At 47.7% G+C, this 27,087-nt stretch overlaps 1 pseudogene across 1 annotated transcript in view; it reads left to right on the top strand.

Moving 5' to 3' along the window:
* Window positions 1–27,087, top strand: part of LOC147734738 (aldo-keto reductase family 1 member B1-like) — a 236,662-nt pseudogene that overhangs the window by 61,016 nt on the left and 148,559 nt on the right. Inside the window, exon 2 of the transcript XR_015307537.1 lies at window positions 26,838–27,005. The product of XR_015307537.1 is annotated as an aldo-keto reductase family 1 member B1-like (transcript). The remainder of the gene's footprint in view (window positions 1–26,837; window positions 27,006–27,087) is intronic.

Here is a 27,087-nt window from a genome sequence, read left to right as displayed (position 1 = left end):
CCCAATGCCCAAACTCCTTACAATAAGCACACTGATCCTCCGCTATATCCGTACGACCATACGACGTATTTCCTCCACCCCGTCTACCTCTATCATTCCCTCTACCCTGTGTTCCCCGAACCTGCGCCAACATCACCTTCGTTTTCAATTCCTTCGCCTTTTTCTCTACACTTTCTTTAGCCTCCAATTCCTGCCGCTCATAGTACTGAGCCATAGTTAACAAGGACGCAGGGGTCGCCGTGGCCCAGGAACTTTCACTCGACTTCAATCGTTTCGCAATCTCCGGTAGGAGATTAGCCACATACTTATCTACAAACAAATGCCGACCCGTATCGTCTGTCAAAGATTGACCACTGTAATCATGAAATGCCTCCTCAAAACGTGTAAAGAAATCTGAGACCGTTTCATCGGGTTTCTGCTTGCACGACGTCAACATAGTCCAATCAATCTTTTTAGAGGGAACAAGCGTCTTTAATTTAGTCAGAATAGCTGCCGGGAGATCTAGAATTAACTGACAAGGCTTACATGCTGGTTCCCTGTCTAAATCTGCAGCATTAATTTCTTTCCATGTGCCCCCCAATATCGTTTCATCACTATTTTTACGAATTTGCCGCCACATATCAGGTGGCAGAATTAACCCAAAGAACAAATCTATGTCCACAAGAGTCATCACACAAGACGAAATAGCCCCTTCCACCCCTTCATAAAATGCCGCCGGGTTTTTCCGGAGATCAGGTAAAGAATTTTTCAACGCCATAACGTCTGCTCTATTCCACGGAGTATATACCCAATTATACACAAAATACCCTTTCGCATCCTTTGACAATTTATCATCATCTGTACCTTCCCCTTTTGGTGGAACATACAGAGGCGCAGCTTCACGCATAGGCATAACATGCATTGCAGAATTCTTATCTGAACCCCGGAGAGAACACTCCTTAGCCAACTCGCTATTCTTCGACTCAGACTCCTTTTGCCTCCTTTTTCGCTCCTCCCGCAAGTTGACTGTTTCATCCCGCAGCTGGATCAATTGCTTGAAAAGGTCGTCGACATCTGAAAGAGCAAATAAACCTTTATCCAAATTCTCACGATGTACTGAGACAGCTTTAGGTTCTAACACATCTGAAAAGTCACGATACGCGACAACAACTTCATCCGCCAAAGAAGACAAGAAATACATTAACTCAAGATCCGACCACTTACTCCTCTCCGTAATCACCTCCTCCTGAGAAACACATTTCTTATTCACTTTACGAGCCCAACTACGTAAATGTGCGGACCTCTCCGTAGAAAACCTGAGAGCAGATACACCCTTCTTTTCCAACTTATCCTGCCCCTCATCACCCGAATCTTCAGCTGGAGCCGTCGGTGAAACATACGGAGGCGGCGACCGATCTAGTAATGAAAAATCATCAATTTCATTATTAAGGACTGGATAAAGCGGTCGGCGGATAGGAAATTGACCAGTCGTTTGCAATTTACGTTCCCGTTCCTCCCTTTCTTTCTTCTCCTGAGCCTCTTTTTCCTCAAGCTGTAAAGCCTTATCCCGAGCAGCCTTACGCTGCTCTTTGTTCGCCAAGGCAACTTCACGTTTCATTCGCTCACGCACCGCTTTCTCCCACATTCGCACACAATCAAACATGTTTTGTCTAGACCTGCGTTGAAACAAACATTGCTCTACAAACTGTACTTTACGTAAATCGAACGACCCATGTAGAGGCCATTGCAATTCAGGATCGGCCTTTGTATACTTATGCCATAATTTGCTGTACATAATAGGGGGAAGGCCATGCTTAATGTACATTTCACGATTTGGTGTTCCCTCTGGGGGAGCCGGCTGTGCTTCCGCTAACCTAATTGAGGTACCCTCTCCAAGACAGCACATCCCTCGGAGTGTGCTGAAAACAGGCATGTTCAAAAAGTATCACGAAAGCGTGACACCGTATAAAAAAGGCACTTACAGTACTTCACACAAATGTGCCGCTCAAAGGGAAAAAAACAAAGTTAGAGAAACATCTCTACATGCCTGCCTATGTGAAGTGCACTACACATATAAGTTCAAAGATCACAAATTCACAATGTTAGCTAACTCAAATCAAAACGTAGGACTTCGGCAAGCGTCCGAGGACTACCTTACCGATCACAAATCACAGAATTTCAGTAAGTGTCCGAAGACTACCTTACCGAACACAAATCACAGAATTTCAGTAAGCGTCCGAAGACTACCTTACCGAACACAAATCTTACCCAAATTCTCAAATGTCCAGATTCCAACTGCCAAGGTCTTGTAAGCCAAATCAGCCAAACGGCACTTTCTCAGCGATGCAGACACTCGAAAACTCAGTCGGAGACCGGCGCCACCTGGAAGGTCAGATCGGAAGGAAAGGAAGGAAAGGAAAAAACACCGTGGCAGCCAAGACTCGGGTCACTCGTGGCAGCGCGCGTCCATGGCGAGTTTCCAAGCCTTCGTCACGACCTCTCCTTCAGGCATCCGAGTCGCCGATGAGTCCCTTCGTGGTCGCCAATTAATTAGGGTTCCCAAGGCCTACATGTTCCGAAGATAACCCACTTACAATCAAGAACTGTTGGCACGGAAACTGTAAAAGTCAAAGAACAAGTTTATTAAGACCCCATGGGGTGGTGGTACACTCATACAGCACCCTTCGGTAATGCAAGAGGTATCACACCGAACATCGGTGTGACCCTTCTTTTATATGATTCTACAGGTAATAAAACGTACACGCGGCACAAAGTTACAGAACATTATGTACATATAAGGGCGTATTTTGGAATACTGCCAGCTCATTGGAGGGTTTCAAACCCACTGGTCAGTCTGCGGCACATTCCTGAGGAACGACTGGTCAGTGTGAACTGCGCATGTGTGGCTTGACCAGTACTAAAAATAGCCTGTTGCTGGGCAGACTGAAGTGGTCAGTGGAACGGACAACGGACTAAAGGGCACGCCGGCCACGAGGCAGTTCATGATCTAAGATGGCCGCCATCACATACAAAATGGCGTTTCTATGTATAACTAATTTAAGCGGGAATCGTGTAGCAAAGCTAAGCGCTAACCCAGCCATCGTCAAAATACGACACTCCTCGCACTCAACACCAGAAAATGACACACCTGCTTCCTGGCCGCCCGAAGCGCACCCAAGGACCCTTCACCTGCCGGAACTGCGGCTTCACCAGCATCAGCCTTGCCAAGCCACCCACCGTGAATCAAAGCAACCACCTCAGATGCATCCTTCTCAACACCCGTTCCGCCCGCAGACACGCCGTTGAACTCTTGGACCTACTCAATTCAACCTCCCTAGACGTCGCCTTCCTGGAGGAGACCTGGCTGAACCCCACCTAGACACCCACCATCGCCATAGCCATCCCGGACGGTTACAAGATCACCTGCAGGGACCGTGCCAAGGGAGTAGGAGGAGGAATCACCATCGTCCACAGGAACACTCTCAGAGTCTCGACCAACAACACGACACCCTCAGCACCGCCGAACACCTGCACTTCCAGATCCACACCGATACCAGTGCCACCCTCAGCGGAACCCTCGTCTACAGATCCTCCGGACCCCGACAACAGTTCAGTGACTCCATCGCCGACTTCGTCAGTACACACGCCCTCACCTCCACAGACTACATCCTTCTCGGGGACCTGAACTTCCACCTCGAGAACAACAACAACCGCAACTCCACCACCCTGATCGCCAACCTCTCCAACCTCGGACTCAGACAACTCGTCACCACACCCACCCACTCTACAGGCCACACGCTTGACCCCATCTTCTCTGCAAGCTCCCAAGTTGCCTTCAAATACACTGCCGAACTCCACTGGACGGACCATCGCCGCATCCACTTTACCTTCCGTAAACTCACCACGCACCACCGCACCCAACAGATCCCCCGCCGCTGCTGGAGCAAAGTCACCAAAGACCACCTAACAACCACCCTCACCCGGAGCACACCCGCTGACCCCGACACCACAGCCCGCAACCTCAGCAGTGGGTCGACGACTGTGCCAACATCCTTGCCCCGATCAAGAAACCTTCCAACAGACACACCAGCAAGAAAGCCAACTGGCTCATGGAAGACCTTGAGGCCTCCAAGCAAACCTGCCGGAAGCAAGAGAAGAAATGGCACCACAAACAGACACTGGACAGCCATGCAGCCCACAAGAACGCCACCTGCAGACACCATCAACTCATCAGATCCGCCAAAAGAGCCTCCTTCAAAGACCACCTAGACAACAACGCACACAACAGCAAAGAGCTCTTCAACATCGTGAATGAAGTCTCCAACTCCAGCTCCAACACCAGCGACATACAACCTTCGGAAGACTTGAGCGACTCCCTTGCCCCTTGCCACCTTCTTCCATTGCAAGATCGCAGACATCCACGACAGCTTCCACGTCACGACCGCCACGACAAACACTGAGACCTGCGCCCCCAAGGGCAGCATCTGCACCGACCCCCTGCATTCCTGGATCAACATAAACGACGACGACACCATCAAAATTATGAACACCATCCAGTCCGGATCTCCGTCAGACCCATGCCCACATTACATCTTCAACAAAGCCTGCACCACCATCGCACCCTATCTCCAGAAAGCCATCAACATCTCCTTCGAGACAGCAACCTTCCAGGTGAGTTGGAAGCACGCCAAGATCAACGCCCTACTCAAAAAACCTGCCCCCGAGGACCTCAAGAACTTCCGTCCATCTCCCTGCTCCCATTCCAGGCGAAGGTCATCGAGAAGGCTGTCAACAGACAACTGACCTGCCACCTCGAGGAGAACAGCATCCTGAGCCCATCCCAGTCTGGATTCCGCAGCAACCATAGCACCGAAACTGCTCTCATCGCCGCCACCGATGACATTAGGGCCCTGCTAGACAATGGAGAAACTGTGGCCCTCATCCTCCTGGACCTGTCAGCCGTCTTTGACAACGTCTGCCACCGCACCCTACGTACCCGTCTCCAGGACGCTGGAATCCGAGACAAGGCTCTGGACTGGACCACCTCCTTCCTCTCCTGCAGAACCCAGAGCATCTGCCTCCCCCCTTTCCTCTCCGAAGCCACTAAGATCATTTGCGGCGTACCCCAGGGCACATCCCTCAGCCCGACGTTGTTCAACATCTACATGGCACCACTTGCCCACGCCGCCCGAATGCATGACCTCAACGTCATCTCATATGCGGACGACACCCAGCTGATCCTCTCCCTCACCAAGGACCCCCTCACTGCCAAAACCAACCTCCATGAAGGAATGAAAGACATCGCCGAGTGGATGAAGAACAGCCGACCGAAGCTAAACTTGGACAAGATGAAAGTCATCATCCTTGGCTCCACCCCCTCGGCCTGGGACGACTCCTGATGGCCGACTGCACTGGGAACAGCTTCAACACTCACCGACCATGCACGCAACCTAGGGTTCATTCTCGACTCCACTCTCTCCATGACAAAGCAGGTCAACCCTGTTGCGTCCTCCTGCTTCAACACCCTCCACATGCTCCGCAAGATTTACAGGTGAATCCCCACCGAAACAAGAAGAACGGTCACCAGGCCCTCGTCAGAAGCAGGCTGGTCTACAGAAACGCTCTCTACGCAGGAGCCTCAGCCAAACTCCTGAAACTACTGCAACGCATACAAAAACACCTCTGCGCGCCTGATCCTTGACATCCCTCGCCGCAGCTACATCACACCCCACCTGAGAGACCTGCACTGGCTACCTGTCAACAAGAGGATCACCTTCAAGCTCCTCACCCACACACACAAGCACTCCACAATACCGGTCCAACATACCTCAACAGGCGACTCAGCTTCTACACCCAACCGCCAGCTCAGCTCCGCCAACCGCACTGTCGCCACAGTCCCCCGTTTCCGAAGAGAGACCTCCAGCGGCAGAATGCTCTCCCACCTCGCGGCCAAGACCTGGCGATTCAAGCAGTAGCAGCACCTCTGCCCCCCCTCCCCCCAGCACCTTGAGACCCTCACAGGTAAGTAGTGCGCTTTATAAATGTTCTGATTGATCGATTGAGCTGGAGGGAAGCCTTAAGTAGAGAAACAATGTAAGATCTAAGATCAGATCCTTCACTCCCTTCTGGGACATTCAAAAGGCATACATTACTTCTGCGCGCATTATTCCATTCTGTCACGCAGATCTGCCCGTTCTTTCATTAGCAGTAGAATGTCCAACTTCGCCATCTGAGATCTTCTTTAAATTCCCCGACATTGTTCTTGAGGGTTTTGGTCCAAGAGTTTAAGAGATCCACTTTTTTCTCCAAGGATTCACAGAAGTCTCTGATTTCTCCCTGGTTAACTGCAGATACTGCAATGCCCTTCTTTACATCTTCAGTTAATGTGGCAAAGAGAATTTCCAAGCCTGAAGGTGAAGATCCTGTTGACGCTTGTTCCCCCCAGGGTTCACTATCGGGGGCAGCTGGCATCCGCGGCTGGGACTGAGTCTGAGAACAATCTGGAGGGCCAGTAGTAGAGCTGAGCGTGGCCCTGGTGGGGTTCAAACCTGTACTAGGATTGCCCTGCTGAGAGAACAAATCTGATACTGACTCCATGGAGCTCTTAGATAGCACAGCCTGTAATGGTATTGATGTTGTTAAGGTATTTAAATTTGCGGAGCTTTTCCTAAGGGCTTTGCCTTGTACAATAATGTCCAGAACCTCTGGTTGAACCCTAAAGTATGTGTTTGCAGGATTGCTTTTGGGCCTCTTGGGTTTAATAGATCTACCTTTGACCTGATAGGTCTGAAAGGCAAATCTAGCGATTGAAGCTGGCGTGGCAAGGGCAAGGGGAGACTCTAGTGACTCGGTGTAGCTTTGTCAGCGCTCGGGTCTTGATCCAACTCTGAATCCTTGTTGGAATTATCAGTACCAGTGCCAATGGAATTGTTTTTTTAAATCGCCCCAGCGCCTTTCTGCGCCTCTTAGAACCATTTTTAGCAGGAGTGTCCAGTTGCAGTGCTTTCGCAATAAAGGCTGGACCCTCCTTCGGGGTGCTGGAGGGTTTGAACCCCAAAGACCAACGTCTTCTGCAAGTATTTTGCAGTCTGACGATCTAAACCCCCTTCCACTGCCCAGGTACCTGACTACAACATTGGGGCAAAAGTCTCCGAAATCTCACCACGATCCTCCTGCTGAATCCTCCACTCACTAGCCCAAAAAAAACAGATGATGCTGTCTCTGCTGCTGTTCCCCCGGAGTGACCACGGGCGGCTGCTCTGCGACCCTTGCGTAGATCCAGGGCGGCCTTAGACCAGCGGGGTAGTGCGGAGAGGCTTTGTGCGACTGTGTGCGTGCTGTAGTGCTGTGTGCCGAGTTTCAGAGTTCCGCAATAAACTTTAAAGAAGAAAAGCCTGGGGCAAAACGATGGAATATGCGTCCGGAAGGGGGTTAGGTTGTCAGATGAGGAATCACATCAAGGTAAATATTAGTGGGAATGCTACTCTTTCTTTAGATGACGAAATTTGTGATGCATTCCAGACCTTATTCCAAGACATCTGTTGTGCAGATAAAAGGGTGGACAACTCTAATGTTCAGAGCTGACTGGGAGGCATTTCTCTTCCCTTCCTGAAGTCTGAACAGCAACAACACTTAGATCAGGTTTTTACTCATGCTGAGGTTAGGGAAGCCATTTCACGCTGTAGGAACGGAAAGGCTGGGGCCCCTGATGGGCTCCCACCCGAGATCTATAGACTAATGAGGAATAAGATTGTCCCTACCCTGAGGCTTTTTAATCAGATATTACAGGAGGGCTTAAAGCTCCCAGTTTTGTGGAACAACGCCACTATTATTCTGATTTTGAAACCAGGGAAAGCTCCATCAAGCTGCGGGTCATAAAGGCCCATATCTCTATTAGATGCTGACTATAAAATCTTCACTTCAATATTGGCAACCAGACTGGTACTTGTGGCAGGAAACATCCTTCATCTAGATCAGGAGGGCTTCGTCAGGGGCCGGAAGCTATCTGATCTCACTTATGACTTTATAGGTGCAATTGCCTTGGCTTCTGCGTTTCCTCTCCCATTAGCAGCCATGACTTTAGATGCCACTAAGGCCCTCGACAAGGATGTACCTGTCGGAAGTCTTGAGGAAATTTAATTTAGGGGAAAAGTTCTGTCAAACAGTTCAGTTGATCTATCAGAATCCTATAGCCAGACTTTCAGTAAACGGTAACATTACTGATCCCTTTAAGATCTCGAGGAGGACCCGACAGGGCTGCCCACTCTCCCCTCTCCTCTTCGACCTTTATATTGAACCATTTGCTCAATGGCTCAGGGACAATCCTAACATCCAGTCTTTTAAGTATGGGGAGTGGGGGAGGAAGGTCGCTCGGTATGCTGACGATATTTTAATTCTCTCGGCTAATTTACATACAGCATTTCCAGCCGTGGTCAGCCTGGCACAGGAGTTCGGTCTGGTCTCAGGCTATGAGATCAACACCTCGAAGACAGAAATTATGGTTTGGAATCTTTGAGGGACTCAGCATCAGCACCAGATCATCTCTAAAATTAGATATTTGGGGATCAACGTCCTTCAAGACATCACTAAGATTGCCGAGACAAGCCTAGCTATGGTGGCTAGGGAGTGCCAGAGGCTAATGAAATCTTGGGCCCTACTCCCTTTATCCATTCTAGGAAGGGTTAGTCTAGTTAAGATGTTTATACACCCTAAAAGCACCTTCCTCTTTAATTGTATTCCACTTCACTTTGAAAAATCTACAATTGATAAGTTACAGTGGGATATATCTCATTTGTCTGGGCATATAAATCACCTAGGATAGCATGGAAAAAAATGAGGCGGAGGAGAGGAAAAGGAGGCCTTGGTCTACCAGATCTCCTGGTCTATGCTTGGGCTTTTCAACTTTCACACTCACGCATGCTTTTGAAAATGCCTGTTAACACCTGTGCCGGGGGGGGAAGGGGATGTTCCTAGCCATGCTTAGAGGCGTCAACTTGCCGGAGGGGGGATTTCTGTTTAAATTCTGTTTTTCAGGGCTTCGCCAAAACGTGGGCTAAGCTAAGGGGCTCGCCGGCGCTTGGTTACTTTTCTAGCCTGGCTCCCCTCTGGGACTCTCCTGGAGCCCAGGAGTGTTTGAGGGATAGGCTGGCAACATCCTTAAGAGCAGCTGGGTTGACGGTCTGGGGGGACCTGGTCTCCAATGGAATCTTTGTTTCATGGGAACAACTTAAAGACAAAGTCGGAGTAGGTCTCTCTAGGTATAAATATCTTCAGAACCCAATAAGTCGCGGTAGCCTCCTAGAACACCAGCTTGTGGCTAAGTCTCCTGGGAGGAAGGCGGTTTCTTTTTGGTGCCAAGGCATTATCGAATCTGTGGATGGTGAAGTCAAACTGGCTGAGGAACTGTGGGGAGGCTCCTTATCTGTACAAGACTGAGATTACTTATGCCAGAATTCTTGCAAGATCTTATATGAGGTAATAAAACTGGCATGGCTAAAAAGGAACCACCTGTTTACCATTGATAGGGCCTACTTCTCCCCGCTAAAACTCTCTAAAATTACTAAAGGCCCACCAGTGATCTGCAAAACATGTGGGCTGGCCTCAGCTTCTGATATTCATATGTTTATGGAATGCCCTGCCCTTGCTTCCTTTTGGGAAAGTGTCAGAAATTTCTTGGATGTCCTATCCGCATCGACTTACCTTTGATCATCTTTGGGTTTGTAGATAAAGATACTGGCCCTGCTAGATCCGTGCTTGCTTTTCTATGCTATCCTCCTAGCTAGGAGACAAATCTGCAAAGGATAGATAGAATCCACTTCAATCAATCAATCAATCAAATACATTTATAGAGCGCACTACCTACCCGTAGGGTCTCGAGGCGCTGGGGGGGGGGGTGCCGTTACTGCTCGAACAGCCAGGTCTTGAGCTTCTTCCTGAAGGAGAGGTGGTCTTGGGTCAGGCGCAGGTCGGCAGGGAGGGAGTTCCAGGTCTTGGCGGCCAGGTAGGAGAAGGACCTTCCTCCTGTGGTGGCTCTGCGGATGCGTGGGACGGCGGCGAGGGCGCGGCTGGCAGATCGGAGGTGGCGTTTGGGAGCGTAGAAGTTGATTCGGTTGTTGAGGTAGCTCGGGCCTTGATCGTGTAGGGCTTTGTGTGCGTGGGTGAGGAGCCGGAAGGTGATTCTTTTGTTGACGGGGAGCCAGTGCAGGTCTCTCAGGTGTCCGGAGATGTGGCTGTTCCGTGGGATGTCGAGGATGAGTCTGGCTGAGGCGTTCTGGATCCGCTGGAGTCTCTTCTGGAGCTTGGCGGTGGTTCCGGCGTAGAGTGCGTTGCCGTAGTCCAGTCGGCTGGTGACAAGGGCCTGGGTGACGGTCTTCCTGGTCTCCGTGGGGATCCACCAGAAGATCTTCCGAAGCATGCGCAGGATGTTGAAGCACGACGAGCAGACGGCGTTGACTTGCCTGGTCATGGAGAGGGAGGAGTCCAGGATGAAGCCCAGGTTGCGTGCGTGGTTCGTTGGCTTGGGTGCGGTGCCCAGGGCGGGGGGGCCACCAGGAGTCGTCCCAGGGGGAGGGCGAGGAGCCCAGGATGAGGACCTCCGTCTTGTCTGAGTTCAGTTTCAGGCGGCTTGTCGTCATCCACTCGGCTACCTCTTTCATCCCTTCGTGCAGGTTGTCTCTGGCGGCGGCGGGGTCGTTGGTCAGGGAGAGGATCAGCTGGGTGTCGTCGGCGTAGGAGATTATGTTGAGGTTGTGTTGGCGTGCGAAGGCCGCGAGGGGGCTCATGTAGACATTGAAGAGTGTCAGGCTCAGCGAGGATCCTTGAGGGACGCCGCAGATGACTTCGGTGGCCTCTGACTTGTACGGTGGTAGGCGGACCCTCTGTGTTCTTCCGTCGAGGAAGGAGGCGATCCATTCCAGTGCCTTCTCCTGGATTCCGACGTTGCCGAGGCGCTGTACTAGGGTGCGGTGGCAGACCGTGTCGAAAGCCGCGGAGAGGTCTAGGAGGATGAGGGCCGCTGTTTCTCCGTTGTCCATCAGGGCTCGGATGTCGTCGGTGGCGGCGATGAGGGCGGTCTCGGTGCTGTGGTTGGCACGGAATCCGGACTGCGATGGGTCGAGGGATCCATTTGTCTCGAGAAAGGTGGCCAGCTGTTTGTTGACGGTCTTCTCGATGACTTTGGCTGGAAACGGGAGTAGAGAGATGGGGCGGTAATTCTTGAGTTCGGTGGGGTCTGCCGTAGGTTTCTTGAGTAGAGCGCTGAGTTCGGCGTGCTTCCAGCTCTCGGGGAAGGTGGCGGTGTCGAATGAGGTGTTGATAATGTCCCGCAGGTGGGGTGCGATGACAGCGTCAGCCTTGTTGAAGACGTGGTGGGGGCAGGGGTCGGTCGGAGATCCGGAGTGGACGGAGTTCATAACGCGGATGGTGTCTTCGGTGCTGGTCGGGGTCCAGGCTCGGAGGATGGTGGTGGGCGGCGTTGCTGTGGTCATGGCGTGGGTCGGATGGGTGCTGAAGCTGTTGTGAATATCCGCGATCTTGTTGTGGAAGTAGGAGGCGAGGGAGTTGCAGAGGTCTTGCAATGGGGTGATGTCGTTGTTTCCGGCGTTGGGGTTGGAGAGCTCTTTCACGATGTTGAAGAGTTCCTTGCAGTTGTGTGCGTTGTTGTCCAGTCGGTTCTTGAAAGCCGTTTTCTTGGCGGTGCGGATCAGTTGGTGGTGTTTCCGGGTGGCGAGCTTGAGGGTGGTCCTGTTGTCCGGTGTGGGTTTCTTTCTCCAGACTTTCTCGAGGGCTCGGCAGTTCTTCTTGGAGCTCTTGAGTTCGTCGGTGAACCATGGGGCTTTCTTACTGCCGGGTCTGCTGGGCGGGGTCCTCAGAGGGGCGAGTTCGTCTGCGCAGTTGCTGATCCACTTCATGAGGTTGTCGGCGGCCTGGCTGGGGTTCGCTGAGCTGGCCGGAGGGTGCTGGCTCAGGGAAGCGGCGAGCTGGTCGGCTGTGATCTTGTTCCAGCCTCTTCGAGCAACCTGTTGCTGGTGGTGGTGGATCGTCGTTCTTCTGAAGGTGAAGTGGATGCATCTGTGGTCCGTCCAGAGGAGTTCTGTGGCGTGGCTGAAGTCGATGTCTTTGCTGGATGAGAAGATGGCGTCGAGTGTGTGTCCGGCGAGGTGGGTGGGGGTGCTCACCAGTTGCTTGAGTCCAAGGTTGGCGAGGTTGTCGAGCAGGGTGGTGGTGTTGCGGTCGTTGTTGTTCTCCAGGTGGAAGTTGAAGTCCCCCAGGAGGATGTAGTCAGTGGAGGGGAGGGCATGCGGGCTGATGAGTTCGGCGATGTCCTCGCTGAATTGAGTGCGTGGTCCCGGAGGTCGGTAGATCAGGGTGCCTCTGAGGGTGGTCTTCAGGTCGGTGTGGATCTGGAAATGCAGGTGTTCGGCAGAGGGTGGGGCGTTGTCGGTGCTGGTCGTGATGCGGATGGTGTTCATGTGGATGAAGGCGATGCCTCCTCCCACCTGGTTGGCGTTGCGGTCTCTCCGGGTGATCTTGTAGCCCTCTGGGATGGCGATGGCGATGTCGGGCGCTGAGGAGGCGTTCATCCAGGTCTCCGTGATGAAGGCAACGTCAGGGGCTGTGGCGTCTAGGAGGTTCCAGAGTTCGATGGCGTGTCTGTGGACGGAGCGGGTGTTGAGAAGGATGCACTTGAGGTGGTTGCTGCTGGTGTTCGGCTTGGCAGGTGCTGGTGTCGGGCAGGTCCGGATGCAGGTGAACTTGCAGGTGTTGCAGCTGAAGGGTCCCCTCCTTTTCAGACTGGCAGGCTTCAGTCTAGGCGGTCTCCAAGCTAGACCTGGCTAGATAAGGCAGTAAGAAGAAGAAGAAAGCATTTTGGAACTTGCTGCTACCCAGATGGGGCTCAGAGCTGATTGATTGAAGTTTTTTTTTTGAGTCCTATGATTATGCTGCCTTAACACTCTTCAGGCTATGTCGGTTACTTCCAGTCTCTCCTGGCAGTTTAACGAAGAGTGTCATCTAGCTCTTGGAGCTTGGCGGAAGAGTTATCTCAGCTGGTTCTTCATTAGCACCCAAGTAGGTCCTGGTCTCCACTTCCACTTCCAATTGCCTACGCCTCTCAGCTCGCTGGGTGTGGGTATAAAAATCTTGAGTGCGAACTGAAGTGAGGTTGGTGGCAAATGAGGATAAAAAAAAATTATAATAATTGGTTGTTCATTAATTTTAATTCGTTGATTGTAAATAATTATGGTAATTGTGTAAAGGGTGGTAAGTAATTTGTGTTTAATTAATTATTATCTAGTTGTTAATTAATGTTTATTATTTGATATTCATTTTGTGTGATTGTTTATTTTTGTGTGTGTTGATTTTACTTTTAAAGGGGTAAAGGGTGTGTATTAAATACATTTTAATTATTTAATTATTAGTTGTTAATAGTAATAGTTTTTCTTTTTAAAATAATATTTAATTGTGTGTTATTATTTTTATTATTCATGTGTACTCAATGAATATTTACATTTTTTTAATTAATAACATTTTGTTCATTGATTATTAATTATGTTAATTATGGAAATACATTAATTTTAAAATGTTAACATGTTTTGTTATTGGTGTGGTGTTGTATGGTAGGAAATAAAATAAATACATGTATGTTTTGAATAATTTTGTTAATATTTGCTACTTTTAAATAATTGTTGTTTATAAATGTATTTATTGTTTTATATATGATTTGTAATTAATTATATAGTATTTGCTCTTTTTATATGTCTAATATATTTAATTTTATATTTTGATAATAATGTTTATCTATTTTTGAATTTTTTTAAATGTACTATTTTTAGTTTTTTTCCAGTTGTTTAAGCGTTATTAGTAATTTTTCTTTCTCTGCTATTCAACACTTTCTCTAATGTTGCATTCAATGGAGTGGGAATAGTAATTTTTACCTTTCCGCTATCCAGCACTTTCCCTATTGTTGCACTCACTGGAATGGGAATAGTCATTTTTATTCCTCCGCTATCCAACACTTTCCCTACTGTTGCACTCACTGGAGTGGCAATAATAAATGTTACTCCTCCGCTATCCAACAATTATCCTACTGTTGCATTCAGTGGTTTCGGAATATACATTTTTACCCCTCGGTATTCAACACTTTTCCTACTGTTGCAATCACTGGAGGTGGAATAGTAGATTGAATTATTCCAACACTATATCCAACACTTTCCCTACTGTTGCACTTATTGTATTCGGAAATGTAATTCAAAAAAGTTTTTTTGTAGTTTCATGTTTAGTTTATTAAAGAATGTTTTATTTTTATTTTGAATTATTGAAATATGTGTATATATATATATATATATATATATATATATATATATGTATATATATATTATTTTGATATAATTTTAAAGTTTAAAAATAAATAAGGATAATAGTTAATAAAATATTTTTTAAGTAAAAATATTTATATGTATAAATTATTGTTTCCATGTTTTTTACTAAGCCTATTTGTTATATTTACTTAAAATGTATATTAAATGTAATTTATTTTGTTAAAAATAATAATATTTAATATATTTAATATATTTTATATTATATATATTTTTTAATTGATATTTGTTTACATCTATATTTTTTATTTTGATATTTTTGATTCAGTATTTTTGTACTTACCCGTTTAAGTATAGGAGTCGATAGTTTAGCATTCTATATTTTTCCTTCTATATTTTTTACATCTATATTTTGTCAGTGAAGCCTCTTTGTTCATGAGCCTGGGGTAGCACCGCATCCCAATCTTTGTAATTGAACAAGCGGGCCATGGTCTGGGATTGGTCCGAGGGGGTGGCCTGGGTGCCAATATGCGATGAGCTCTTTCAACAATCTCTACAGAGGACAGAAACTTTCCAAAGAGTTCACTAAGCATACGTTCCATGTAGTCTTCTATTCTTTCAATATCTCTGGAACAACAAAAACCCGAATATTATTGCGCCTCGATCACACTTCATTTTTGGCTTTCATAAGTTTGAAGACATTTTCCATGCACTGGAGTTGTTCACTGGATGTGGCGTAACTGTCCTCTACCTCTGAGACCATCATTTCTAGATTTTCCAGTCTGCCTTCATGTTTGTCGAACCTCTCATTCATTCGATCGATTCCCCATAAGATCTAGCTTGGCATCTATGGCACGGAGACTTGATTTTACATCAACTAGGATTTCTTTCAAATCGCCATTGGTCCTTCCACATTCCCTGTGTTATCATTTAGGTTGTCGTGAGCGGGGTCTCGGCAGGAGTGCCTAACTCACCTCCTGCCCTCAAAAGAGAGTTTCGATTAGCATGAGTCCTGTTTCCCCATTGTTGTTGGGCTGCGTTTGGGAGCCGATGACGCCAGGTGGGTGTTAGATTTGACAATGCAAGCTAAAATAACTTGGTAGAAGCGTACACAGGTAGAAAGGAGACAGGGCTCAGATGCCCCTCGTCAAGCAGCGGTATTGGCCCCCCTGAGGAGGGTAACTCCAAGATCCAAGATGTCACAAAAGTAGTGGCAGGCAAGTTTGCTGCGGCCAGTGTCGTGTCCGCAGAGGTGGCAAGCAACCTCAAAGTGTAGGCCTAATAGCATCAACTTATTGTAGGCTGTGCTGCGACCCCGCAACACCCCGGGAAGGTGACCAGGACCGGGGGGCATGTGCAAGTCGGCAGCGTACAGGTGGTGACGAAAAGGGAAGGAGCCCCTAGGTGACAATGTCCAGCAAGTCGTGAGGTGTCAGAGGTGCAGGAGAGCTCTCGTCAGGAAAGAAAGCACTGCAATTAGACCTTGCAAGTCTAGGGGGACTGTATAAGAAGCCTGCTGTTGGTTCAGTGGCTCAAATGAGCTGCAGGACCCTTAGGATTGTAAGGGCCCCTCCGCAGCAGCAATGTCCACCTCACAGCGTCACAGATTCCCGAGGTACTTGCTTTCTTGCCCAGACCTGTTTTTATTCCCCTGTGCCTGTACTTGCTTACTTGCTCAGACTTATTTTTATTCCCCTGTGCCTAACTTGCTTTCTTGCCAAGATTTGTTTTTATTCCCCTGTGACTAACTTGCTTTCTGTTCCAGACTTGTTTTTATTCCTCTGTGCCTGCACTTGTTTTCTTGCCTAAACTAGTTTTGCCTTCCTGTGCCCAGTTCTCCCTCAGCCCGCCCGTTTTTCCCGCTGCTGCGTCCCTGCAACCCCCTGCAATCCCTCCCAGCTGCTCCTCCCTTCCACGTCCCCTCATATGGAAGCTGCGCAGCATCTGCGCAGGGGGTGCGCCTAAGGCAAGCCCGTCCGCGCCTGGACTGCGCCCAGTCCCAGGACCCCTGGACCCCGCGAACCCCACGATGCCCGACACCGCTACGATGCCAGAACCCTCCACGCACTCAACACTGGAGGATCACACACCTGCTTCCTGGCCACTCCGAAGCGCACCCACAGAGCTTTCACCTACTGGAACTGCAGCTTCACAAGCATCCGCCCCACCATGCTGCTGACCAGGAAAGAACCCAACCACCTCAGATGCTTCCTTCTCAAAACCCGCTCCGCCCGCAAACACGCCGTTGAACTCTGGGACCTTCTCGACTCAACCTCCCCAGACGTCGCCTTCCTGATGGAGACCTGGCTGAACCCCGCCTCAGCACCCGACATAGCCATAGCCGTCCAGGAAGGCTACAAGATCACCCGCAGGGTCAGCACCAACGGAGCATGAGGAGGAATCGCCATCGTCCACAGGAACACTCTCAGAGTCTCGATCAACACCGATGACATCGTCAGCACTGCCGAACACCTGCACTTCCAGATCCACACCGACCCCAACACCATCCTCAGAGGAACCCTCATCTACGGGCCCCCTGGACCCCAACCACAGTTCAGCGACTCCATGGCCGACTTCGTCAGCACACACGCCCTCGCCTCCACGGACTACATCCTCCTCGTGGACCTGAGCTTCCACCTCGAGAACAACAACAACACCAACTACACCACCCTGATCGACAACCTAGCCAACCTAAGACACAGACAACTTGTCACAACACCCACCCACTCCGCCGATCACACGCTTGACCCCATCTTCTCCGCAAGCTCCCATGTCACCTTCAACCACACCACTGAACTCCACCGGACCGACCATCGCTGCATCCACTTCACCTTCAAGAAACCCACCACGCACCACCGCACCCAACAGATGCCTCGCCGCTGCTGGAGCAAAGTCACTGAAGACCAGCTAACCACCAACCTCACCCAGAATCCACCCGCCAACCCCACCGACACCGCCGCCCGCAACCTCAGACAGTGGATCAACGACTGCGCCAACACCCTCGTCCCGATCAAGAAACCCTCCAACAGTCACACCAACAAGAAAGCCAGCTAGTTCACTGAAGACCTCCGGGCCTCCAAACAACCTGCTGAAAGCTGGAGAAGATCTGGCTCCGTGAACGAACACCGGACAGCCAAACAGCCCACAAGAACGCCACACGCAGACATCTTCACCTCATCAGATCCGCCAAAAGGGCCTCCCTCAAAGACCGCCTATACAACAACGCGCACAAAAGCAAGAGCTCTTCAAAATCGTGAAAGAACTCTCCAACCCCAGATCCAAAACGGTGCACAGACATAATATCGACTCCAAAATATCGAATGGACATAATATCGACTTTTAAATATAGACTGGACAAAATATCGACAGGACAGAATATAGATGACCAAAATATCGTTTTTAAGGTAAGTGATATAATATCGACTGTAAAAAATATAGATAGTAAAAAATATCGAATTTTTAATAATATCTAATTTTTTATAGTGTATTTTTATGGTATAATATGTGTGAAAAGTGTGTATTTATGTTATAATTAATTTTTATTAATGATTTTTGTTTTTATAATCATTGCGTTATTTAATTCTGTAGCGGGTTGTGGGTTTATAGGGGAATAGGGTTGGAAGTATTTTAATTATAATTAATTAAATATTTACATTTTTTTATTGATAGTAAATTTAAAATAATACTTAATTAATTTATATTAGTTAATTAAATTTTAATTGGTAATTAATTTTAATTAATTGATTAATTGGTAATTATGTAAATTTTACTAAATTATTTTTGTAGCGGGTTGTGAGTTTATAGGGGAATTGGGTGGGAAGTGATTAAATTATAAATAATTAATTAATTACATTTATTTATATTTATTTAATTTCAAATAATTGTTAAATACTTTTTCATTATTAAATAATGAATAGTAAATATTTATAATTAGTATTAATAGGTGATCAATAGAAATAATTATTGTTAATTAGTAAATATAATATATTAATTAATAAATTGTATACAAATATTAATTATTTTTAATTAATTATTAATAGATATTCAATAATACATTTTATAATTATTTATGAAGTATTAATGTTGTATTCTCTGGAGTGGGAATAGTAATTTAAACCCCTACGCTATCCAACTTTTTCCCTACTGTTGCACCCACTGGAGTGGGAATAGTAATTTTAACCCCTACGCTATGGTTAGGTTAGGTTAATGACATTTGTTAAGCGCATGGTTGCACAGAGAACAGTGCGTCCCCGCGCTGACAGCCCTATCTACATCTCATCAGCTGGATCACAGAAGGAGTGCCTGGCCTGCTATGCTGAATTTAGCTTGGGGAAAAGGTGGGTTTTCAGCCTCTGTCTGAACCTGGTTTCAGACAGCTCCATCCTCAAGTCGATGGGTAGGTTATTCCAGTCATTGCTGGCATGGTGTCTAAAGGAACGACCTCCCATCCTAGCTCTATATATCCGAGGCGCCACTAAAAGCATGCTGCCCATCGACCTCAGGGGACGTGAGGGGCGATAGACAGGAAGCAGGTCCTGGAGATATGGAGGTGCTTTTTTGTGAGCTATACGGTGGGTTATACACATAGTTTTAAATTTGATTCGTTCCTTTATTGGGAGCCAGTGGAGGGAGCGTAATGCATGTTTCCCAGAGGCTCTCCTAGGGAGGTTAAGGACCAGCCTAGCAGCTGCGTTCTGGACGCGTTGTAACTGTGCTGGGCCTTTTTTGCTGAGTCCGCATAGAAGGGAATTCCCATAGTCTAGGTGGGAGGTGACCAAGGCATGTACCATAGTTTTTCTGGAGCTGGGGGGCAAAAGGTCCAGGACTTTCCTCAGGACCTTCAGGAGTCCATAGCATTTTCCGGCAACCTTCCCAACATGGTTGGTGTATGCTAGCTTAGAGTCGAGAAGGAAGCCAAGGTTTTTGACTGTGTCTACTGGGGCCGGGACCAAGCCCAGTTCCGTGGGCCACCAGGCAGAGGTCCAAATGGAAGGGCAGGGGCCTACGATAAGAACTTCCGTCTTGTTGCCATTGAGGCGGAGACAGTTCTGTTTCATCCAGCCGTCAAGTGCTACCAAGCAGGCCGAGAAATTCTCAGCGTCCACAACTGGATCACGGGATAGATTGATCACCAGTTGTGTGTCGTCTGCATAAGAGACTATTGCAACACCATATGACTCCACCAACTTGGCAAGGGGTTCCATGTACAGATTAAATAGAGTGGGGCTCAGGATCGAGCCCTGAGGAACCCCTTGCCTGAGACATCTTACACTGGATTTATATGGTGGGCAGTGCACTTGAAATCTCCTGTTGTTGAGGAAGGAGACCAGCCACTCATGTGCAGGACCGGTTATTCCCTTTTCATTTAGGCGGTCCAGTAATACGGGGTGAGATACGGTATCAAACGCCGCACTTAAGTCCAATAGGACCAGTGCAGCCGTGTGACCCTCGTCCGCCTTACTTCGCAGCATTTCTGTCGATAGGAGGAGGGCAGTCTCTGTCGAGTGTTTGGCTCTGAATCCCGATTGAGACGTGTGAAGGAGCATGTTTTCCTCCACAAAGCTCACCAGCTGTCTGTTGACCAATTTTTCTACTACCTTCGCACAGTAGGGAAGGAGGGAGATTGGTCTCAGGTTGTCTAATTGCGTGATGCTTATGTGGGCTTTCTTTTTAATTGGGACGACTTGGGCCAGTTTCCAGCTATCCGGAACTAAACATTCATGGAAAGACAGTGAAGCCAAGTTACCTATATGCTTCGCTACCAGCGGGATATGATTTCGAAGAATTCTCGCTGGTACTGCATCAAGGGGAGAGCCTGAGTGAATGTTCGATAGGATATTGATAAGCTCCTCAGTTTGAGGAACCACAAATTTCCTAAGTTCTTCCCTGACCTTCTTTCCACAGTTAGGGTCGGGATTTATAGCTTCAGAGTTAGTCTGAAACGATGCATAGATTTTTTCTACCTTCCCTATAAAGAAGTCTGCGATGTCATTGCATGACTCAGTCGTGGGGGGGGGGCTTCCCCTGAACTCGCTGGAGGGGCTGAGAGTTCCTTTAGAATCATAAAAAGTTCTTTAGATGTGTTCTCCGCACAGTCTATCCGTTTATTATAGTACTCTCTTTTAGCTTTCCTGATCTGGTTGTGGTAGAGCCTTAGTTCACTCTTATAGGCTTCGCGTAGTGAGGGGACATATTCCACTCTCCATCTACGCTCCACAGTTTTGCACTTGGTTTTAGCGGCGCGCAGCTCAGCGGTGAACCAAGGAGCAGATTTCGGGCTCCGAGCCATGGCTTTATGAGTCCAAGGGGCTACATTATCCAGCGCACCTTGCACCCAATCTTCAAATATCTTGTACGCCTCTACCAAATTGTCGCTGAGCTTTGGAGGATTCTGTTCAAGGGCTTGACTGAAAGCATTGTGGCTGAATTTTCTCCAGTCCCTGCGTCTAATGACGGGAGGTTTCTGTATGGGCCCCCTGTTGGGTAGTTTCCTCAATTTAAATGGGATCACATAGTGATCTGACCACAGAATCTTAGTCGGAGCAGAGACACTTATGTCTTCCCAGTTAGTGAAAATTGGGTCCAGCAGATGTCCTGCTTGATGAGTGGCTCTATTGTCATCTAAAACAAGCATAAGGGTTCTAAGTTCATTAATTAAGGAAGCGGCCTCTCTGCAATTGACATCGTCCAAGTGCATGTTGAGGTCTCCAACAATCATAAATTTATTATGGCGCAACACTTTCCCTACTGTTGCACCCACTGGAGTGGGAATAGTAATTTTAACCCCTACGCTATCCAACGCTTTCCCTACTGTTGCACCCAATGGAGTGGGAATAGTAATTTTTACCCCTACGCTATCCAACGCTTTCCCTACTGTTGCACCCACTGGAGTGGGAATAGTAATTGTTACCCCTACGCTATCCAACGCTTTCCCTACTGTTGCACTCTTTGGAGTGGGAATAGTAATTTTAACCCCTACGCTATCCAACGCTTTCCCTACTGTTGCACCCACTGGAGTGGGAATAGTAATTTTTACCCCTACGCTATCCAACGCTTTCCCTACTGTTGCACTCTTTGGAGTGGGAATAGTAATTTTAACCCCTACGCTATCCAACGCTTTCCCTACTGTTGCACGCACTGGAGTGGGAATAGTAATTTAAACCCCTACGCTATCCAACACTTTCCCTACTGTTGCACTCACTGGAGTGGGAATAGAAATTTTAACCCCTACGCTATCCAACGCTTTCCCTACTGTTGCACCCACTGGAGTGGGAATAGTAATTTTTACCCCTACGCTATCCAATGCTTTCCCTACGCTTGCACTCTTTGGAGTTGGAATAGTGTTTTTTACACTTCTGCTATCGTACGGTAATATAATAGTATCTTATTTAATTATAGTATGTTGCTATATATATATGTTTTAACAAATATGATTGTAAAAATTTATTTTTCTTCATTTCATTTATTATTTAATTATTATAAGTTAATTTAAGTATTTTTAAGTATATTGTAGTAATTAAATTTTAATATTAATTTAATTTAACACTGTTTTTAATAAAGTCGATATTTTTTAAAACTATATTATTGTAAACGATATTTTGTACTTGATATTTTTGTACTTACCTGTTTGTAGATACAAACTCGATATTTTATCTGTCGATATTTTGTCCACGATATTTTTGCAAGTCGATATTTTGTCCCTCGATATTATTTCAGTGATCCCTTCCAAAACCAACGACGTCCCATCCTCGCAAGACCTGTGCGACTCGTTGGCCACCTTCTTCCACCACAAGATCGCATACATTCACAACAGCTTCAACGCCATGACCGCCCCGACAACCACTGAGACCTTCGCCCAAAACGACCACCATCCGCACCAACAGCCTGCTCTCCTGGACCAAAATCAACAACAACGACACAATCAAGATCATGAACACCATCCACTCTGGATCTCCGTCAGACCCATGCCCACACCACATCTTCAACAAAGCCAGCACATCCATTGCACCGCATTTCCGGAAAGTCATCAACACCTCCTTCGAGATAGCAACTAGGGGTGGGTGGACATTTCCGTTCCCACCACGCAAAGAAGGAGGAAAAATGAGGCAAATTTCCACCCATTCCACGGCAAAACGAAGTTGGCCGCCCGCCCGCCTCCCGCTTCCCAGCGCATGCACAGGCTCCCGTGCATGCGCAGTTTACAGAAATGAAGCCGGGATCGGGAAGATGGGGCGCAATAAGGCAAGTTTGCTTTAAAATTTTATTTTGCCATTTAATTTAATTTAATAATGCAGGCGGGATTCGGGCGACTGGCGGGAAGTCAGGCCGGCGGGAAGCGGGAGGTGGGCGGGCGGCCTCGCGAAATGGAAATATCGCAGAGAGGCACGGAAATTGCTTCAATCTCCATGCCTCTCCGCGATACTCCCTTCCGCGACTTCCGCCCACCCCTAATAGCAACCTTCCCAGAGAGCTGGAACACGTCGAGATCAATGCCTTACTCAAGAAGCCCAAGGCATACCCCAAGGACTTCAAGAACTTCTGGCCCATCTCCCTGCTCCCGTTCCCAGCAAAGGTCATCGAGAAGACCGTCAACAAACAACTGACCCGCTACTTCGAGGATAACAACATCCTGGACCCTTCCAAGTCCAGGTTCCGCAGCAACCACAGCACCGAGACTGCCCTCATCGCCACCACCGATGACATCAAGTCCCTACTGGACAACAGAGAAACGGTGGCCCTCATCCTCCTGGACCTGTCAGCCGCCTTCGACACAGTCTGCCACCACACACTACGAACACGCCTCCACAATGCCGGGATCCAAGAGAAGGCCCTGGACTGGACGAACTCCTTCCTCTCCGGCAGAACACAGAGCGTTCTCCTTCCGCTCAGAAGCCACCGAGATCATCTGCGGTGTACCCCAGGGCTCATCCCTCAGTCCAACTCTGTTTAACATCTACATGGCACCGCTCACCCATGTCGCCCGTCGGCACGACCTCAACATCATCTCCTACGCCGATGACACCCAGCTGATCCTCGACATCCCCCGTCGCAGCCAAATCACGCCCCACCTGAGAGACCTGCACGGGCTTCCGGTCAACGAGAGGATATCCTTCAAGCTCCTCACCCACGCACACAAGGCACTCCACAACACCGGACCAACGTACCTCAACAGACGACTCAGCTTCTACGCCCCCACCCGCCAGCTTCACTCCGCCGACCTCGCCACAGTCTCCCGCTTCCGAAGAGCGACCTCCGGCGGCAGATACTTCTCCCACCTCGCCGCCAAGACCTGGAACACCCTCCCCATCCACCTACGGCAGACCCAAGACCTGCTGACCTTCAGAAAACTCCTCAAGACCTGACTTTTTGAGCAGTAACACCGTTCCTCACCCCAGTGCCTTGAGACCCTCACGGGTGAGTAGTGCGCTTTGCAGATGATATGATTGATTGATTGGCAGTGTACAACTACCTAGGGGTTTGGCTCACGGGACGGGCCAAGGCAAATGTTCACTTGAAACAGCAGTCTTCTAAGGCCAATAAGGTGACATTCTTGTTAAAGCAATTGAGGTTACACCTGATCAGCCCCCCTGCCTTCCCAATAACTAACTGCCCTAAAGGCAAAATTGCTGCCAGACATTAGTTATGGCCCCCAGGCTTTTCCGGGGTTGCAGGATGACCTTCTCATTGCAACCTAAGCCAAAGCATATAAATCAGTCTTCTCTATCCAAAGGTCGGCAAGGATGTCAAGGCTAAGATTGGAGCTAGGCCTGGTAAGGCCTGACCTGATGTGCCATGGGGAAGTCATAAAACTTAAGGACTACAAGGGCCCAAATAAACTCTTTAAGACATCAACTGAGAGTCATCTTTGAGGGGCCAAGCTCAGTATGGCACACCAGTCTTGGCAAAGCGCTCAAGACTTTAAAGATTGAGGAAAAGAGAATACCATTGCCGGAAAGTCCACTAAATGCCTGGAAAAAAAACATAAACAGCTCCTACGTGGTAGGCGAGGGACAACCCTACCTAAACGAGGCCTAGACACCACAAGTCTGAATCAAAATTCTCTCCATGAGGCTATGCACACTAGGAATCACCGACTTTAACCCTGCATGGGCTCACAAGGGAGAATTCGCAAATTGCAGACTGTGCTCCTACATGAGGGAATCCTGGCTACATCTCCTATGCTGCTACCCCATCCTTAGGAACGAATGCCGTCGACTTCTTCAACCAGTTTGTATCACCAAGGGAACCATGTCATGTAGTAAAGCATCAGCCTTGTGCTTTTCTAAAACAACCACGATGGCCTTGGTGACACTGGGGAAATTTACCCATCTGATTAGAATGGCTCTAAAGACTGCAAACGATCACAGTCAAACCAGAATGTCCAGCACAGTATAAAAAGGGGGTTAAAGCAGCTTCCCCCAAATAAGTGCAGAGTCCTGACCCTACTCACCAGTCCTACAGAGACCGTACCATATTAATGGCCCGAAATGGAAGGGCCAAGGACAATGACCCACAGACTGCCGACGTACAGTCTGCCAAAGTAGAAAACCACCAAGGTTTACGCAGGTGTCTTAGAAACTTTGTGCAAGGACTAATAACAATGACTACCTTGCTGGCAGACCGAGCGGGAGCACATGAACAAAATGTTTTATCGTAGTCTCTACATTCTTTTATCTGCTCGTTTTTTTTACTGTAATGATTTTAATTAATTGTACAGACAATAAAATCAATCAATCAATGTGCATTGGCACTATTATTGCAGGGGCATAGTCATTTTCATCGCCTTTGTTTGAGAGCTTTTCGAGGAGCATGAATACTTCTTCTCCCTAAAAGTGTAGAAGGGGGGATCATTTTACCATGATGTCTATTTCTATGGTTGTTTGAAGGTAATTATTCAGCATATTGTGCCAAGTCTTCGATCGTAGTGTTATGTTATAACAATTTATATTGCGCACTACTACCCATAGGTGTCTAGGCGCATTGCGGACTGCAGAGCGGGATTCGTTTTAAAAAAGCCAGGTTTTAAGATGTTTCCTGAATTCAAGCAAGGATGTGATCTTCCTAAGAGCAAGAGGAAGACTGTTCCATAGCCTGATGGTGCTGTGCCTAAAGCTCCTTCCCCCCAGTTCAAGGTTTTCACTCCGGGGGTAAGCATTAAGAAGGCCATGTTGTGTTGTGGTTGGTATGTATGCTAATTCATCGAATGGTGGTAGGGCTTCTGACAGTTAGTGTGAGGGATGGCTATTCTGAATGGGTGGAACCAGTGGGATCACCCTAGTCCCCACCCACAATGGATCTTGAGCCTGGGCATTTCCTTGTTTCTGTTAATCTACGATCGTAGTTTCGTTTTAGTGTCCTTGCAGCTGTATGTTGCTTCTCTAAATGGGAGAAACAACATGTGCTGGCCATGTACTCTCTGCCAGCTGGAGCCACTCACATGGCGGATGCTTTACCTTTCCTTATGTTTAGTATTGGCTGCAAAGGTGCACAAATGGTTGTGCCTGAGTCTTGTAGTGTTCTATTGCTGAGAAGGGAGACAGTCGAAATTCTTAATTCCCGGTTCACCAATTTGTGACTTGTATCTACAGGTGGCTCAGCTGGTACGTGTGCAATCTCTTGCTGGGTCCCTTCATGCTGCTGCGCTGCCACAGTGAGTATCTGGATGCATCGGTATAGAGCCTCAAATGTGGATCAGGGCCTGCTATAGTCACTCTTAACAGGTAGTTCAGTGCTCGTATAGTTCCTCTTTACAGGTTGCATTCCTCAGAAATAGAATTCATGAAGGCGAGCATCACTGCGAGTGAGCACATGAGGCTATTGCCTCTTTGTTGCCTTAATGGTATCTCAGTCGGCCCACCCCGCAGGGCTTCTGCGCACCACGCAAGTAAGATCTGGACACCTGCTCTGCATTACTGAGTCAAACTGCAACAGTCTGATGTCCGTTTATTTATACCCTTGGCCTTGTCCAAGTGTGGCTTGAGTTCCAGTACAGGACGCCAGTGTTGTATCTGCCAGGTGTGCTATTACAGCCTTTTCAATACTTACATGTTGTTTTCTCCACCATTTTTGTTAGTGCAGTTGATTTTCCTGCACCTATTTGCATTTCTTTCCTACAGCAATAATTATACAGCAAGGCAGAAGGAGAGTGGGAGAAAACAAGTCAGGTGATTTACATTGTTGGTTCTTCCGCTACTTCTCCTGTTGTTGAAGTGCATTTTGAAGTATTTGTGATCTCAGAGAAAGCATCATTCATTGTACTTTATTAATAGGTTACAGGCCTATAGGTTTTAAGCATGCTTGCCTACAACAATTTTACATCAAAACATACTTCATATTTAACGTAAAGTCTGCAAATTGTTATTTTTACTAAAGCAGTTAGTAATTAATCAAATTTGCATTAGCAGATGTATAGATCATTTTCCACCTATTGAAAAAACAGACCAGATATATTGCCTAACTAGTAGATGTACATGGCATTACGCTTCGGCTGTGGTTGACGCAATTCAATTGATACTTGTCTTTTGATTTTGTTTGTAAATATAGTCTCCTCCTGAAAAAGTGAGAGATGCTGTGATGGCGGCCATTGATGCAGGATATCGCCACTTTGATAGTGCCTACTCCTATAAGAATGAACATGAAGTTGGGGAAGGAATACGTCAGAAAATACAGCAGGGTGTTGTTAAGCGAGAAGATTTGTTTGTTGTCAGCAAGGTACTGTTCTGATGGAGATGCTGGTACTACTGAGGGCAAGTTACACATCTGTGCATGAAGTTAATTAAAACATTTTTATAGT

The sequence above is a fragment of the Lissotriton vulgaris genome, chromosome 1_2 (assembly GCF_964263255.1).
Source record: "Lissotriton vulgaris chromosome 1_2, aLisVul1.2, whole genome shotgun sequence".
NCBI classification, from domain to species: domain Eukaryota; kingdom Metazoa; phylum Chordata; class Amphibia; order Caudata; family Salamandridae; genus Lissotriton; species Lissotriton vulgaris.
Note: the sequence above shows the minus strand (reverse complement) of the source record. Positions and strands in the feature narration are given on the sequence as shown.